The following is a 16,017-nucleotide window of genomic DNA, read 5'->3' on the forward strand; positions in this document are numbered from 1 at the left end:
TTTGAGACCTTTTCTACTGTTATAGCGCCACCTATGGTGCGATCTCCATGAAACTTTGCATGCTTGTTAAGAGTTACCTGTTACATGTTCTCACCACGTTTCATAAAGTTTTGAGTTTTCGTTTAGGTTTTATAGGCTTTGGGGTATGTTTGGCCACACCCCTTTTCTTAATTACCCATTTAACGCTAACCAAAGTACAAAATTGAACATTTTTTTGATAATTATTGATCTAGACAGTCCACAGAATATTACTGCAGTGGTTTGGTTCCGATCGGACAAAAAACCTAGGACTAGTTCGCAAAAGTAGTTTTTTAACATATTTGTGAATAACAATTGAACGATTTGATTGACAGCAATGGTTCTTGAGGCAAAGTTGTGCATTATGAGGAGATCTATCAAATGATATGCATATTGTGTTGATATGTGAAACACCACGTGATTACAGAGCCATAAAACTCGTTAGCGCCAACTAGTGGCCGATTTCTTTCAAAATTCTTACAGACCTTAAGGTTCATGAGTCGAACGTACCCAGCGAGTTTCGTTCCGAACAACATCCGTTAACCCTTTCAAATAGGTGCTTAAAATTGTTTGGCCAATGGCAGCCATGTTTTTTGAGATATGCAAATGTCCTCATAGGTACTTGTGCCCCTTCAGACCAAGACACTGCATACCAATTTTCAAGTCGATCGAGCCAACGGTTGCCTAGTTATAGCCATTTATGTGTTTTTTAAATCTTATTGCGCCCCCAAGTGGCAGAGATGCGCAATTTTTTTTTATTTGACCAAAGATTGAGCTCATACATATGTGTACCAAGTTTGGTCAAGATATCTCATTCCGTTCAAGAGTTATAGTCAAAATAACATTTGGCTAACGTTAGCATAGACGCTTTTTGGCGTACTGTTTCGCGTAAGAATCGAAATTTCAACTTTTTTTTGATAATTATTTATATTGAGTGTCCAGGGAATATTTCTGCAGTGGTTTCGTTCCGATTGGTTGAAAATCCTAGGACTAGTTCGCAAAAGTAGGTTTCGGATTTAGCTCGATTTTGCGAGAAAACGGTGCGTCGTAGAGCAAAAAATGCAGCTGTGCACTTTTGTTCGGGCTAACCCAAGGATTGCAACGATGCCTTGTTTTTGAGTCTACGGCTAACGGTTTACGACCTGCGGCCAAAAATGTCAAAAATTTTAGTTTTTTGCGCTGTAGCGCCCCCGTTAGGCCGATTGGGCCGGTTCTTTGTATCTGAGTAGCGAGCAAGACTACTACCATCTGACCAAGTTTCAGCTCTCTAGGCCTTACGGTTTTGGCTGCACGTTCAGTTTTAAGGCGGAAAAATAATAATAATAATAAAAATCTTAACAATTACAATAGGGTTTCAGCACTGCGTGCTTGAACCCCTAAAAAGACTGGATAGCCTAGATTAAGCAATGCAGAAAGATAAGGCGAAAGAAAGGGGACCTTACAGGAAGAAGCTCACACCAACCATGATTCACAATGTCCATAATATGTGCGTGGAAGTAAATGGTCTAGGTCTCTGTGCCATTCCGCTGCAAGGAGCTCGTATGGGTAGATATTTTGGATGCCTAAGAGCTTCTCCAAATACCACTGTTTTGCGCTTGGTGTAACATTAAAAAACTGTATTCCATTGTTCCTATGTGTTCCATATGTATCGTGTAAGGTACTGGAGCTGTTTCTAACGCAGCAGTAACTTCCAGGTATGGTAAAACAATGCGGAATTGCAAAAAAACTCCTCTACTACCAAGTTAACAACACATTTAACAATCCTGTTTCGCCGCCGGTGTCCTGCCAACATGGCGGAGACTGTGATATCGAGGGGAGGGGCTCTGTGCTATGATTACAACTCCTCATTCTCAATATAAACCTGTTCAGCAAGTTTGAAAGCCTCATTAGACACTGTCCATATGAAAGAGCAAGAGATTCACACCTTTATCTCGACCCCCACAAGCCATACATAACTACCCGCAAAAAACCCAACCCCCTCCAGCTGAACAGAATTCAGTCTGTTTTTTTTTGGCTCTGAGGAACGATGTGTTTTCATGTTACTGAGTCGAAACATGCCTGCACTCAGCAGCACTACTCTTTGTATTCATTATTTTCTCGCAGCCCATATTATTATTTTCACAAGACCATAATGATAATAACAAATTATCAATTAATAATTAATCATTATTTTATGAAAATCATTGCTATTTATGATCGTGGATGTTTGCGGAAGGCTGTTAGACCAAGCAGAATCCTCTGTTCCCACCTCACAGCGCGCGGGACTCATGCTCAGTGACGCAGCTTCACTGTCTGCGGTTTGACTTTACTGAATCAGATTGAGGCGAATACAACTTTTTGATCATGAAACCAACATTTAGCAAGGCAGGAAAACATTCATTCTACCTGAAGGAAGACGTATTTCATTGAGCTAATGCTGTTAATTAGAGAGAGAGAAAGAACCAAGAAAGAATCTAGGACTATTCTTAAACTTGGAGCTCATTATATTGAAGTACACATCCAAACACCAGAAACGTTATGCATTTTATGAATAATGAAATATTAAGAATAATGAAATGTTATGAAAAGTATGCATTATTTTTATTCACATGCTGTATGGTTGAAATGATATTTTAGTTCACAACTTTAAGCCTTTAAACCTATTTTCACCTCCTAAATCACTAACCTTTAAAGTCACAATTCTTATAATGGTCAAATTTACTCAGGCCGATGGTATTTTTTTTTATGACATTTTATTATTATTTAATTATTTGAATAATTGTAGCCTACATAAATAGGTGAAGCGCTGATCAAGCGCTTCAGGACGCGCAGACGGGGGAAGCGAGCGGGAGCGCTCGTCAGACTCAGGAAGCGCGGATTTCGAACGCTGTTGCCTAGCATCCATCTGGCAAATCTCCGCTCTCTACCCAACAAAACGGACGAACTCCTTCTGCTCTCTCGGACAAATAAGGATTTCTCACACTTTGCTGCTTTGTGTTTCACGGAAACCTGGCTGAATGACGCCATACCGGACAGCGCGCTCCATCTGCCGGGCTTTCAGCTGTTTAGAGCAGATCGCGAATCAGAATCAACGGGGAAATCGTGTGGCGGCGGGACATGCTTTTACATCAATGAACGGTGGTGTACAGATGTAACGGTGTTAAAGAAGACATGCTGCTCAAATCTCGAAACACTCTTCATTAACTGCAAGCCGTTCTATTCGCCGAGGGAGTTTCACTCCTTCATTCTGGTCAGTGTTTACATCCATCCTCAAGCGCATGTGAGCTCAGCTTTACAGAAACTTGCTGATCAGATCACAGACATAGAAGAACAACACCCAGACTCTGCTTTAATCATTCTTGGGGACTTTAACAAAGCCAATCTCTCCCGTGAACTGCCAAAACACAGACAGCATGTTACATGTCCCACAAGAGACAGTAATATATTGGATCACTGTTACACCACAATAAAGGATGCATTTCACTCTGTTCCACGAGCAGCTTTGGGACGTTCTGATCACCTTCTGGTTCATCTTATACCGTCCTACAGGCAGAAACTAAAATCAGCTAAACCTGTATCAAAGACTGTAAAAAGATGGACTAATGAAGCAGAGCAGGATTTACAATCTTGTTTTGACCTCACTGATTGGAGTGTTTTTGAAGCTGCTACCACCGATCTGGATGAACTCACAGAGACCGTAACATCCTATATTAGTTTCTGTGAGGATGTGTGTATTCCTATTAAGACTCAACTAAATTACAATAATGACAAACCGTGGTTCACTGCTAAACTCAGACAGCTCCGTCAGGCCAAAGAAGATGCTTACGTGAAGGGGGACAATGTCTTGTATAAACAGGCTAAATACACATTGGAAAAGGAGATCAAAGTGGCAAAGAGGAATTATTCTGAAAAAATCAGTACTCAGTTCACTTCCAACGACTCCGCATCAGTGTGGAAAAGTCTAAAGAAGATCACCAATTACAAGACACCACCCCCCAGCACCGTAGAGAATCAACGACTGGCAGACGATCTGAACGAGTTTTACTGCAGGTTTGAAAGAACACCCATCACCTGCCCTGAACGCCTCCCCACAAAAACATTCACACCCTTCACAACTCCTGCAACCAGCCCCGAATGCCTCTCCAAACAACCGTTCACACCACTAACATCTCCTGCAACCCACCCTGAACACCTCTCCACAAAACCATTCACACCAATAACAGCTCCTGCAACCCATCCTGAACACCTCTCCAAACAAGCACTCTCACCATTCACACCTCCTGCATCCCCCCTCTCCCCCACACCTGCAATTCAAATCAGCGAGGATGCGGTGCGCCAGGTCTTCCGGAAGCAGAAAAGGAAAAAAGCACCAGGCCCAGATTGTGTTACACCAGCCTGTCTGAAATCCTGTGCTGACCAGCTGGCCCCCATCTTCACACAGATCTTCAACAGATCGCTGGAGCTGTGCGAAGTCCCTTCATGCTTCAAATGCTCCACCATCATCCCCATCCATAAGAAAACCAAAATTACAGGACTAAATGACTACAGGCCTGTGGCTCTAACGTCTGTAGTCATGAAGTCATTTGAAAAACTGGTGCTGGCCCACCTGAAGGACATCACTGGGCCCTTGCTGGATCCTCTTCAGTTTGCCTACAGAGCAAACAGGTCTGTGGACGATGCAGTAAACATCGGACAGCATTATGTTCTGCAACACCTAGACAGAGCAGGGACTTATGTGAGGATCCTGTTTGTGGACTTCAGCTCGGCCTTCAACACGATCATCCCAAACCTCCTCCTGCCCAAACTAAATCAGCTCTCCGTGCCCACCTCCGTCTGTCAGTGGATCAATAGCTTCCTAACAGACAGGCAGCAGCTAGTGAGGTTGGGAAAATACACATCCAGCACCCGTACAATCAGCACCGGAGCTCCCCAGGGCTGTGTTCTCTCCCCACTGCTCTTCTCCCTGTACACTAATGATTGCACATCTAAGGACCTCTCTGTCAAGCTCCTGAAGTTTGCAGACGACACCACACTTATCAGCCTCATTCAGGACAGTGACGAGTCTGCTTACAGACAGGAGGTAAAAGCTGTCTGGTGCACTCTCAACAACCTGGAGCTTAACACGCTCAAAACAGTGGAGATGATCGTGGACTTCAGGAGAAACCCCCTGCACTCCCCCCACTCACCATCATGAACAGCCCTGTGACTGCAGTGGAATCATTCAGGTTCCTGGGCACCACTATCTCTCAGGACCTGAAGTGGGACATTCACATTGACTCCATTGTGAAAAAGGCCCAGCAGAGGTTGTACTTTCTCCACCAGCTGAGGAAGTTTAACCTGCCACAGGAGCTGCTGAAACAGTTCTACTCCACCATCATTGAATCCATCCTCTGCACTTCAGTAACTGTCTGGTTCAGCTCAGCTTCTAAATCTGACCTCAGAAGACTACAGAGAGTAGTCCGGACTGCTGAGCGAATCATCGGTACAACCCTCCCTTCTATTCAAGAACTGTACTTATCCAGAGCGAGAAAAAGGGCTGTCAAAATCACTCTGGACCCCTCACATCCAGCACACTCCCTCTTTGAACTGTTGCCATCTGGTCGACGCTACAGAGCACTGAGCACTAGAACGACCAGACACAGGAACAGTTTCTTCCCTCAGGCAATCCATCTTATGAACAGCTGATAATAACGGCGAACACACTACACTTTATATTTATATACACATACACTTTATTTATCTAACACACATACTTAGTATACACTTAAATTTTGCTCATAATTTACATGTACATACATAACTGCATTTTGTAATATACCTGCCTACAATTGTCATTTGTATATTGTCATTCACTATCTACTTATTTGTATTTTTTATTCTTTTATTATGTGTTTTATGTTCTGTCGCTGTCATTCTGTTGTACTGCGGAGCTTCTGTCACGAAAACAAATTCCTCGTATGTGTAAACATACCTGGCAATAAAGCTCATTCTGATTCTGATTCTAAATAGCCTAAATGAACTTGTGTTAACAATATAATTAGATTATTTTACATGAACAACTCCTGTATATAATGGGACAGCAACCTTTATATCAAACATTTTTAAATCGTCCACAGCTGAGCAATCAGAGAGGGGGATCTGCGTCAGAGCGCATGAAGTGAAAGTGATGCACGAAGTCATTTTCAGATGTAATGAAAAAAAAAGAAAGTAAAAAAACCACTGTATACCCTAGATTAGGCCCATGCAGGCTCTGCTCTGAAGTATATAATAATTATAGTTAGGGTTAGGTTTTATTCAGAGAAATTAAGCAAATTTCAATACCTCAATTATTATAAAAAAATAAATTCAGTAAAATAAGTTCATTTAAGAACATAAATACAATTCATTAAAAACAGTTAATTTTCAATATATTTGAATACATAATAAACATAATTAACATTCAGAATAAGTAAATAAATAATATATTAATAAATTCATTACAATAAATACAATTCATTAATAAAAGTGAATTATAAAAATTAATTAAAAATGTTATTTAAAAACTAAATATATATATATATATATATATATATATATATATATATATATATATATATATATATATATATATTTAATTTTTTTTTTAGTAATTCATTTCGGTAGGTGTCCAATAGAAAACCAAACATAAGACAAATTAGCTTTGTTAGATTCATGATGAGTTAACAGTATGGTAACAGTAATAATTCTCATACAGGTTTTTATGTTCTGTCCGTTTGGTACTCAAAATGCCAATATAAAATGTCCACAGACATCTTTTTGCTATACATTTCATAGACATCCAGTGACATTTAAATCAGGTTAATATTTTCTCCCTCCTATCCAGGGGTATCTAAATTCGATCCTGCTGACCGTACGTCCTGTACAGTTTAGCTCCAACCCTAAGCAAACCTGAACCAGCTAATCAAGGGCTTACTAGGCAAGATGTAGTTAAATTATGCAGGACCTTAAGCAGTCCCTCCAGAAAAACGCAGTTTTTTTTTTGTGATTGTTGCGGGCAAAAATCCTTGATTTTGCAGCAGGTTTTTTTAAAAAAATGCGATGTAATATGCAGGATATTTTTGCAATCTTAGGCAATGAAATTGCGGGAACTTGCAAAAACTGCGGTTTGATGAAAAAGAGAAAAAAAGGTGACACCCCCCCCCCCCCAACACCCTGTTCTCACTAGGCTACTACCTTACTGTAATGAGTCATTTCTTATGACTTCCTATGATAAGCAAGCATACTAAATCACAGAATATTTAAGTTCTCATTCTGTTTTATTTCAGACCTTAATTAACACATGGCTCAAACTTACAAAACATTGAGTCAAACAAGTTCTCTAGCTTTACAAAAGGAATATTGAACTACTTCTGTAAAAATGAATACAAATAAAATATACACACAAATATACAAATGCTGTTTTACAGGAATTGCAAAGTGCAATCTCTTTTTGCAACGTAAATTATTTTTCATACTACTAATATACTTACAACTGTAAGGTTTTGGTACTATTCTGTAACAAAAAAGTACAATCTTACAACTGTAGAGGTGCGTCAACTTCTGAATGAAACTACAACAGTCCACTGTGAAAATGAAAGCTAACTGCGTGGCCTTTAACACTGGCCTTTCATTCGAACGAAAATTATTATTATTATGAAATCATGCTACCTCCGCATATTTTGACTCCTGAAATCGGGATTTTATGCGGCGAAAGTGCGGCGTATTTGAAAAATGCGACCCCCGCATAAATATGCGGCCCTTGGCTGATTATGCATTAAATCACACGATCGCATAATCGCGTTTTTCTGGAAGGACTGCTTAAGGGCCGAGTTTGAACATCCCTCCCCTAAACCTACCCAACATGTGCAAAACACCATATTTAAATAAAAAAAAGTTTTGGCTCATTTATAAGCCCTCAAAAGCAAATACAATGAAATTGTTTTCACACACACACACACACAACCTTCTTTAGGGAAAAAAGTTAATTGGGCAAAGTTTACGGTCTTCTCATGTGCCTTGGCAACATCTTCTGATTGGACTGCTGCCAAGTTTAAGAGCCCTGACCCCATCCACACACACACACTCATAGAGAGAGAGAGAGAGAGAGAGAGAAAGAAAAGAAAAAAGAAGACAATTGGCCAAAGTTTACTGTCTTGTAACTATGTGCCTCAGTGACGTCATCTGATTGGTCGGCTGCCGAACTCAAGCCCACTGACACACTGACTCCCTCCACTCACACACTGACCACTCAACAACAAGCAGCCTACACCTGTTTTCTGAGGTAAGTACCTTTTTACTTTTCTACAAACTATATTTAAAAGTTATGACTTCAATACAAAACTACTTCTAATAAATCAAAAGTAATAGGGGTCTATATGAGATTGACAGGACAGGCTGACAACAGAGACAGGATTTGGTCTAAAACAAGTTTTTCTGACAGGAAAATTATTTTTCTGAGGTAATTTTGAACTCAAATCCATATATATTAATGATTTATACAGTGTTAGGAAGAAATTACAGTATAATAAAACATATTCTGACATGATTTGGCATGAGAAGAGGGTTTCTGACATGAAAATGCATTTTTTAGGATTTTTTCCCCTTCAAATTATTGTAACTTAATGTACAATAATTTGTCATGACCTTTTAAAAATTAATTTAACTTGATTTGAGTTCACATAAATTAATTAATTTATTAAAAAATCCCTTAAGTAAAGGACAGAAACAATCCTCTCAAAGCAAGTCCTGTCAGAATATACTTGGTGTAAATAACTACAGCATAATAAAACATGTTCTGACAGGATTTGGTCAGTTTTTCTAACAGGAACTTTTCTGTTTATCATAAAACAGTACATTAGATAAATACGAGTATCTTGAGTATTTTTTCTGTATTTTTGCTTACCCTCAAGATGTTTGCTCACCTTACAACTGCCCTCCACCAATGACAAACTAATTTATCATTGCACAAGTCCTAAGTGACAGAGGGGGACAAATAAAAATGAGTAGATCAGTCAATGTCCTGCCTTAAAAAAAAAACATATCCGATACATTTATGTAAATTTTTAAATTGCATGGCTACTATAAAATACATATTTTCAGTATGACTTTACTAATATATATACCTCTGTTTTCAACAGATTTTCAGACAAGCACAGTTACAACAACTGTAGACTGAGGTAGGTGTCTTTATTGAAATAATAGGGGTGTAACGATTCACTCGTTTTCTCGATGCATCGATTACAAACCCTGTCGATTCATATGCATCGATCTTGAAACATGATTTTTGAATCGTGAATCGCCGATCTTGGACAGCAAATCGATTCAAAATGCTAAGAATCGAATGAATCGCGATTTCTATAGCGATTCAATGCTTTCAAAATGTATACACATTAAATTACTACACGCACAAATTAATGGAGACCTTGAAGAGCATTCGTGAATCGTGCCTCTTATCTGTCCTTCACGCGCTCCACTGTTTACCGCCTGAGACTGTAACAGGATTGCGTTCGCGCTCTGTTCGTTTCTGACGCAGCTGACGTGTGATCTATAGGACTCGTGGCCAGTAATGCTAACGTGAAGTAGTTTTACTTTTCTGTAGTTTATCAATGGCTCTCTGCATCTTACCGACGGAGTTACCGGAGCCGTCGACAGCTGTATTTATTGCATGGACGGAGCAGAAATGTAAGTGTCTAAATCATACGCACGTCCATTAAATGATAAATGTTTTTAAACAATGCGGATGAACCGAATGTACGAAGGAAACTTCTAAAATTAACCACAGCATTAACAACGACCTTGAAATAAGAGCGCAAGATTTATCTGATAATCAGATGCATGAAAGTAGCGTTTGTTTCATTAGCAAACAGACATCTAGTGAGTTTCCTCTCAGAATCATTCGCTGATGGAGAGGAAAAGTTAAATAGAGATGAAGACGTTTTCACACTGAAAGAGAAGCGATCTCGCTCTCATAGACGTGCCAGGCTATATCTGCAGCTAAACTGAATAAAAGCAGAATGAACTGATGAAACAAAAACAAAAAAACCCACAAACAATTTAATGAATGATGCAGTGCTAATTGACATTTATTACAGTACAGAAACTATAAAGTATATTTTCTACCTTATTCTGTGCAGAAAATTTTAAATAATTGCTAAGTAAATGTAGCCTAGTATATAAAACAATCATAAAATTGCCATTAGGAAAAAAATATTGATTACAAATGATTGATTATTGTCCAGCAGTGTATTTTATTTATTACATCTAATTACAAGTAATTAAAAATAAGATAATTCATTGTAAAAATAATAATAATAATAATTATTATTATTATTATACAGGCTACATACATAAAATGATTGTATTTGACATTTCTGTCACTTCTGAAATTATGGCTACGCCCCTGGTGTGGCAAAATGTTAGTTTATACATAATACTCTTTAAGCTCTTTTTTAAAAACTTGGCTTACATACATTTTACGTATGCCATGTCGCATCATTAAACTAGCATTTAACAATGGACAAAAGTTTTTTTGTTTTTTTTTACCTCTTTTCTAACCATAACTGCTACTGTAATTTGCCCCTGACTAAGCATTTAAAGAATTTAGTAGAAGCATTTAAATAATCCTCTGAATGCACTTAAAGAACGCAGAATCGAATCGTTCTTGAATCGAATCGAAACCTATGAATCGTAATCGTATCGAATCGCTGCCTTGCCAAAGATTCACAGCCCTATGAAATAATTATACACCGCAGTACTGCAAATTGTGGCAGCATTACATTAAAATTACATGTACTTTGTTCTTTTTGTTTCATAAATTTAGCATCATTATCAAACGTAAAACAAATTCATCATCTTAATTAACCCATCTTCTTAAGGGAAAAATCAACCGTATACGTTTTTTTCCCTTCTTGTCATTATGCAGAACACAAAAAAATTATATCTGAAATAAAAATATAATTAAAGAACTTAAAATGATTTATAAATGATCTGAAATCAATATTTGAGCAAGTACATAACCAGCCAATGTTCAAAACTATCACCTTACTTTAGCCCAGTTAGTTTCTAATCATGTTTTGTCATTTGAGTTGTACAGGTAGGTTTTTGTGGTAAATTTTAGCATGCTGCTTCATCATTACGTCACGTCTGTAAACATGAAGAAGTTGATCTGGCTACTAGACGATGACATGTGAGGATCCTGCAGGTGGAGGATCATTAAAAGACTTTTCTCACAGCAGCTGGGAATAATTACATTCATCATTTGATGGAGGGTAGTAATCCAGAAAGTATTGTGGTGTTTATGAAACAGATGTTTTAAATGTGCTTCTGATTACAGATAGCCTGGGATTACATAAGATTTGTATTTTAAAGATAACAAGTTTTGAAGGGAGCATAACTAGCTTTTTGGGTTAAAAGTTAATATCTTGATATGAAATCAATAAATCTGTGATTGTGAAGTACAGTAAACATCCAGACCGGTGCAGTGACTGACTGCCTTTAGATTCATCCACACACCGCTTCACAACCCTAGCAAGGAAGATAACTCTGTAAAAAGATGCAACTGCAGGTTTTCAAAACAGATGGCGACAAAGAGGCAAAGCTTTACAGACTGCAGCTTTAAATTGTTGGAGCGAACTCTCCTTTAATCATACATATATTTACTTTTCTTATTCACTATAATCCTAATCTTCTTCAGTAAAAGAAAAAGCTTTTTTCATGTTTTCCTCATCAGAATGGCATCCTCTCCGTATAGTCCCATCAGGGGTCAAGTGTGTGCTTAACCACCAAAAACACAAAACCCCTACATTTTATTCAAGTAGATGAGAAATTAGGTTGAGCACTCAAGTAATCACTTACCTTCTACACCTGAAGACCAGTGGACAGTGCACTTCAGACTGGGCAGCCTTCGAAGAGAGTGACATACTATATAAAAAACTACCACCTTGTCCTCAAGGTTTGGGGCAGGAACTTCTGTTCATGGGTCTGAACACGATGACCGACAAAACCCCCCCTCAAACTGACCTTTGATGCAGAGAAGATGGTCAAAGACACCCTGATTCCTCCATCTGTCTCCATCTTCAAGAGGAGGCCACTTAACTCTGCAAGGAACTGTGGAACATGTGAGTGACTTAAACTGAATTATCAAACACTGTCCTGAACATTATTAATATTTAACTACTGATATTTTAATTTAATGATGTCTCCTATTTTGTTTCTATATTTTGCCACGGGATTTACCACAAGCTCCAGTCTGGATCCAGAACACCTGAGAAGAGATGATGCTAACACTGAATCAACAAACAGAACTAACAATTATTGCTAAATGTGTGACTGAATCATATAATAACTTAATTATTAATATTGATAGTTCATCATCTATCTGACTACATCTTGTATTATTATTATTTTTATTATTATTATTTTTTCTACAAACCTTGTCAAACGTGCACAAACTACTAGCTACTACTAAATACTGTAGAAACATAATTTTCTGTTAACTTTGTAACAATTTGTATTGTAAAAAGCGCTATACAAAAACTTGAATTGAATTCACCATAACTTTATAGATGCAGGTTCCAAGGATGACGACTGTGAGGGACACATCTTGGACGTGGGGGATCAGAAGAGGCTCCAGAATCCTTGAGGTGTCCTTATGGCGGGACCAGGCCTCGTCAATGATAAAGTTCACATATGTCACCTCCGAGCAAACGCCAAGGCTACTAAGTTAAACTCACCCATCCACACAACTGTAGAGGTATGTAACACACACATTAGAGCAGAGCAACTGAAGCATAATCAAACTTTAGCAAGATTTTTCAGTTGTGTTTGTTTTGTTGCATATAAACATTCTGTTTCTCCTAAATTATCGTGTGGTAACTAATTTCATGAAATCAATAACACACACAAGGCTGCATTGTGCACGCAACCTTCAGTCACAGCATTGCCCTTCATAGATTATGTGTAAACATAACTGTTCTTATAATGAAAATCATTAGAGATAAATTATCACTAAATCAGAGTTGTTGTTTTTTGTACTTTTTTGCTCTTTCCAAGGTTCTGGAGCAAGGACCAGTGGTGGAGAACATGGTGGTGATTTGCTTTGTTGAAGCTAATGTTGAGCTCTTGTTGCTCGCTGAGGACTTCAGTGAATACACAGCACTTCCTGAACTGACTGATAAGAGTCTAGAAGATCTTCTGTGCAGCTTCCACTTCATTCAGAAGTAATTTCATGACCACAGAAAAATTAGTTATGTTGATTAAATGTAAGTTTCAGTTGTGTGAAATAGTTGTGTGCCATTTCTTTACAGCGTAATTCACGGCATATACGAGAAAGGTCTTATTGTTATTATTATTTTTTTTTTTCTATTGAATATACTTTCAGTGTTTCACAGTATAAGCCAATGTAATTCGTAAACCTATACATTTAAACAGCTATAACCTTAAAAACACACATTTGCTTACCATATAGTCTACATTTGACTGTAACAGCACGCCGATATTGTTCCCGCTCCACAAACCACTTATCTGTGCTTTACACACACACATTACTGCATTATGTTTCTATACCATTCTCTTTCTCATATTCTCAGTTTACAAAGTTCAATAATTTTTATACAGCTACTTTTAACACAACACTTGATATTACAGAGCTTGTTTTCCTCCCTCAACTCAAAACTGTTGATCAGCCATGTCAAACTAAAAGTCCCATTGTTTGATGTTATTTCTTCTTCTCCCGCGTTAAACGTAGTCTAAATTTACATATTATTACAGATCTTTAGTAATATTCATATTTATATTGCATGTACGCCCACTAATAAAATTAGCATAATTTATATTGCACCAGATCTTTTGCAATTTTATTCTTCTTTTTTGCCCTCAGAATGGCTACTCTATACTCGTCCAACAAGAATTCCGTATTTTTTCGGACTATATGTCGCACCTAGGTATAAGTCGCATCAGCCCAAAAATACGTCATGATGAGGAAAAAAAACATATATAAGACGCACTGGACTATAAGGCGCATTTATTTAGAACCAAGAGAAAACATTACCATCTACAGCCACGAGAGGGCGCTCTATGTCTAGAGTGTAGACTACAGGAGCACTGAGCAGCATAAGAGCGCCCTCTCGCGGCTGTAGACGGTAAAGTTTTTCTTGGTTCATTTCTCTTAGTTAATTTCTCTTGGTTCATGTCAAATTAATTTTGATAAATAAGTCGCACCTGCCTATAAGTCGCAGGACCAGCCAAACTATGAAAAAAAGTGCGACTTATAGTCCGGAAAATACGGTACATGCAAACCCATTCAGACCCGTTTGGTAAATAAAGTAGAAACATTCATATACACACAAAGTCTACAATTGAACCTGAAACATACAGGACAACATCAGTCTGTGCCCTCACTGATAATGCCAACACCTACCTACACAAAGATCTGGCCCAGACCCCGAACTTGAGGAAGGAGCTAGCTACATCTTAAAGAATGTGACTGTCTCAGATATGGTTTAGCCCATTTAGTCGGGCCAGCAACACAGAAATTTCGCACAGCTCCACTTGTGGTCACAGAGGATGCAGTAAAAGCTGCACAAGACGCACTCTGTCCATCCTCTACAACAATGTCAACGAAGACAACATACACTCAGCGCATGGATATATAACTCTTCAAGGCCAAGTGAAAAACTGAGTACCTTTATCAATCTATTTCTCTGTTATTCAACATTTGCTACTTCTGCAAAATACATGTCACGTACCTAGACATTTTAAACGTTATACATGTCATGTACTTATACCTGCTCAGAATAAACTTATTATGGTACTTACCTTTAACATTTTTTGTCACCTCCTCTGTATTTTCACAGCTACAAAAAGTGAGGATGATGCTCATCAATTCCCATTTTAAATCTACAGCTGCTGTGTGATCCTGATCCTCTTGATATCTTCTTGTGGAAAGATGAAGCTCTCTGTGTCTTACACATTAGAGATGACGTAGAGATCACCAACATTTATAGTGACAAAGGTGCCTCGAGGAAGAGGGAGTTTTCATTCCTCTCAGTACACAACTGTCAAAGGTAATCATTATAAAAAGTGAAAGACACACTGTAAATCTGTCTATCTATCTAACACACAAGAAAAAATTATACACTCCTATCATACAAATCTTTAATAAAATCACACACTTACTAACAACAAACAACATTACACATACCAAGATGTTTGGTGTAATAACATTGACTTTTTTTCTTATTTTCTTTTACAGATTAAGCAGACGCCGCGTACAAAACAGAAGACACCTACACTCTTCTCGACACTGACGACGAAGTCTACAGTTTCTGCAGAGTTCTACGCTGGGAACGTCACCAGTTTCATTGACGAATTACCCATGAAGATTCTTGTGGAACATAACAACCTCCGAATCGTTGGTCACAACACCACCTTAAGCTTCTCCTCTTAACCTGGACTCCTATCATTGTTCCTGTCATGTCCATTTATTTGGTAATACTTTCCACTTTTTAAAAAACACCTTTCATGTCCATTTATTGCTTTTAACCTCTGTACATATCTAAAAATGTATATTATATTAAAACTACTTTTTGGCAACAATTCTCATTTAAAAAAAAAAAAAAAGTCTCATTTATCGAACTTAAAAAACTTGATCACATTTTCCACAATACTACCATTAACTACTCAATTATTTGCTAACTACAAAAATTACAGAATGAATCATTTTTTGTGAGATAAGATTTGTGGGTGTAACCACTGTTACTGTACATGTGATACTTCATTTCTACATCTCAAAACTACTTAACAACCTCACAATCTGATCTTTTGTGCTATTGATCACAACATCTTAGAACGCTTTTATTATTATAATACACGATTACAACAATCTATAACAAATATTACCAAGGATTTTAAGAAGTGCTTAAATTCCTTAAACCTGTAATCATATATATATATATTTTTTTTATATAAATTCAGCCTTGAAAAGCAGAAGGGACTTCTTTCCAA

The 16,017-nt window shown here is 37.8% G+C and overlaps 1 long non-coding RNA gene across 1 annotated transcript; it reads left to right on the forward strand.

Moving 5' to 3' along the window:
* Nucleotides 1–13,126: 13,126 nt before the first annotated feature.
* Nucleotides 13,127–15,587, forward strand: LOC113047534 (uncharacterized). The gene is made up of 3 exons (XR_003276293.1): nucleotides 13,127–13,232; nucleotides 14,917–15,077; nucleotides 15,266–15,587. It is a non-coding gene; the product is annotated as an uncharacterized LOC113047534 (long non-coding RNA).
* Nucleotides 15,588–16,017: the final 430 nt, after the last annotated feature.

The sequence above is a fragment of the Carassius auratus genome, chromosome 28, assembly GCF_003368295.1.
Source record: "Carassius auratus strain Wakin chromosome 28, ASM336829v1, whole genome shotgun sequence".
NCBI lineage: Eukaryota > Metazoa > Chordata > Actinopteri > Cypriniformes > Cyprinidae > Carassius > Carassius auratus.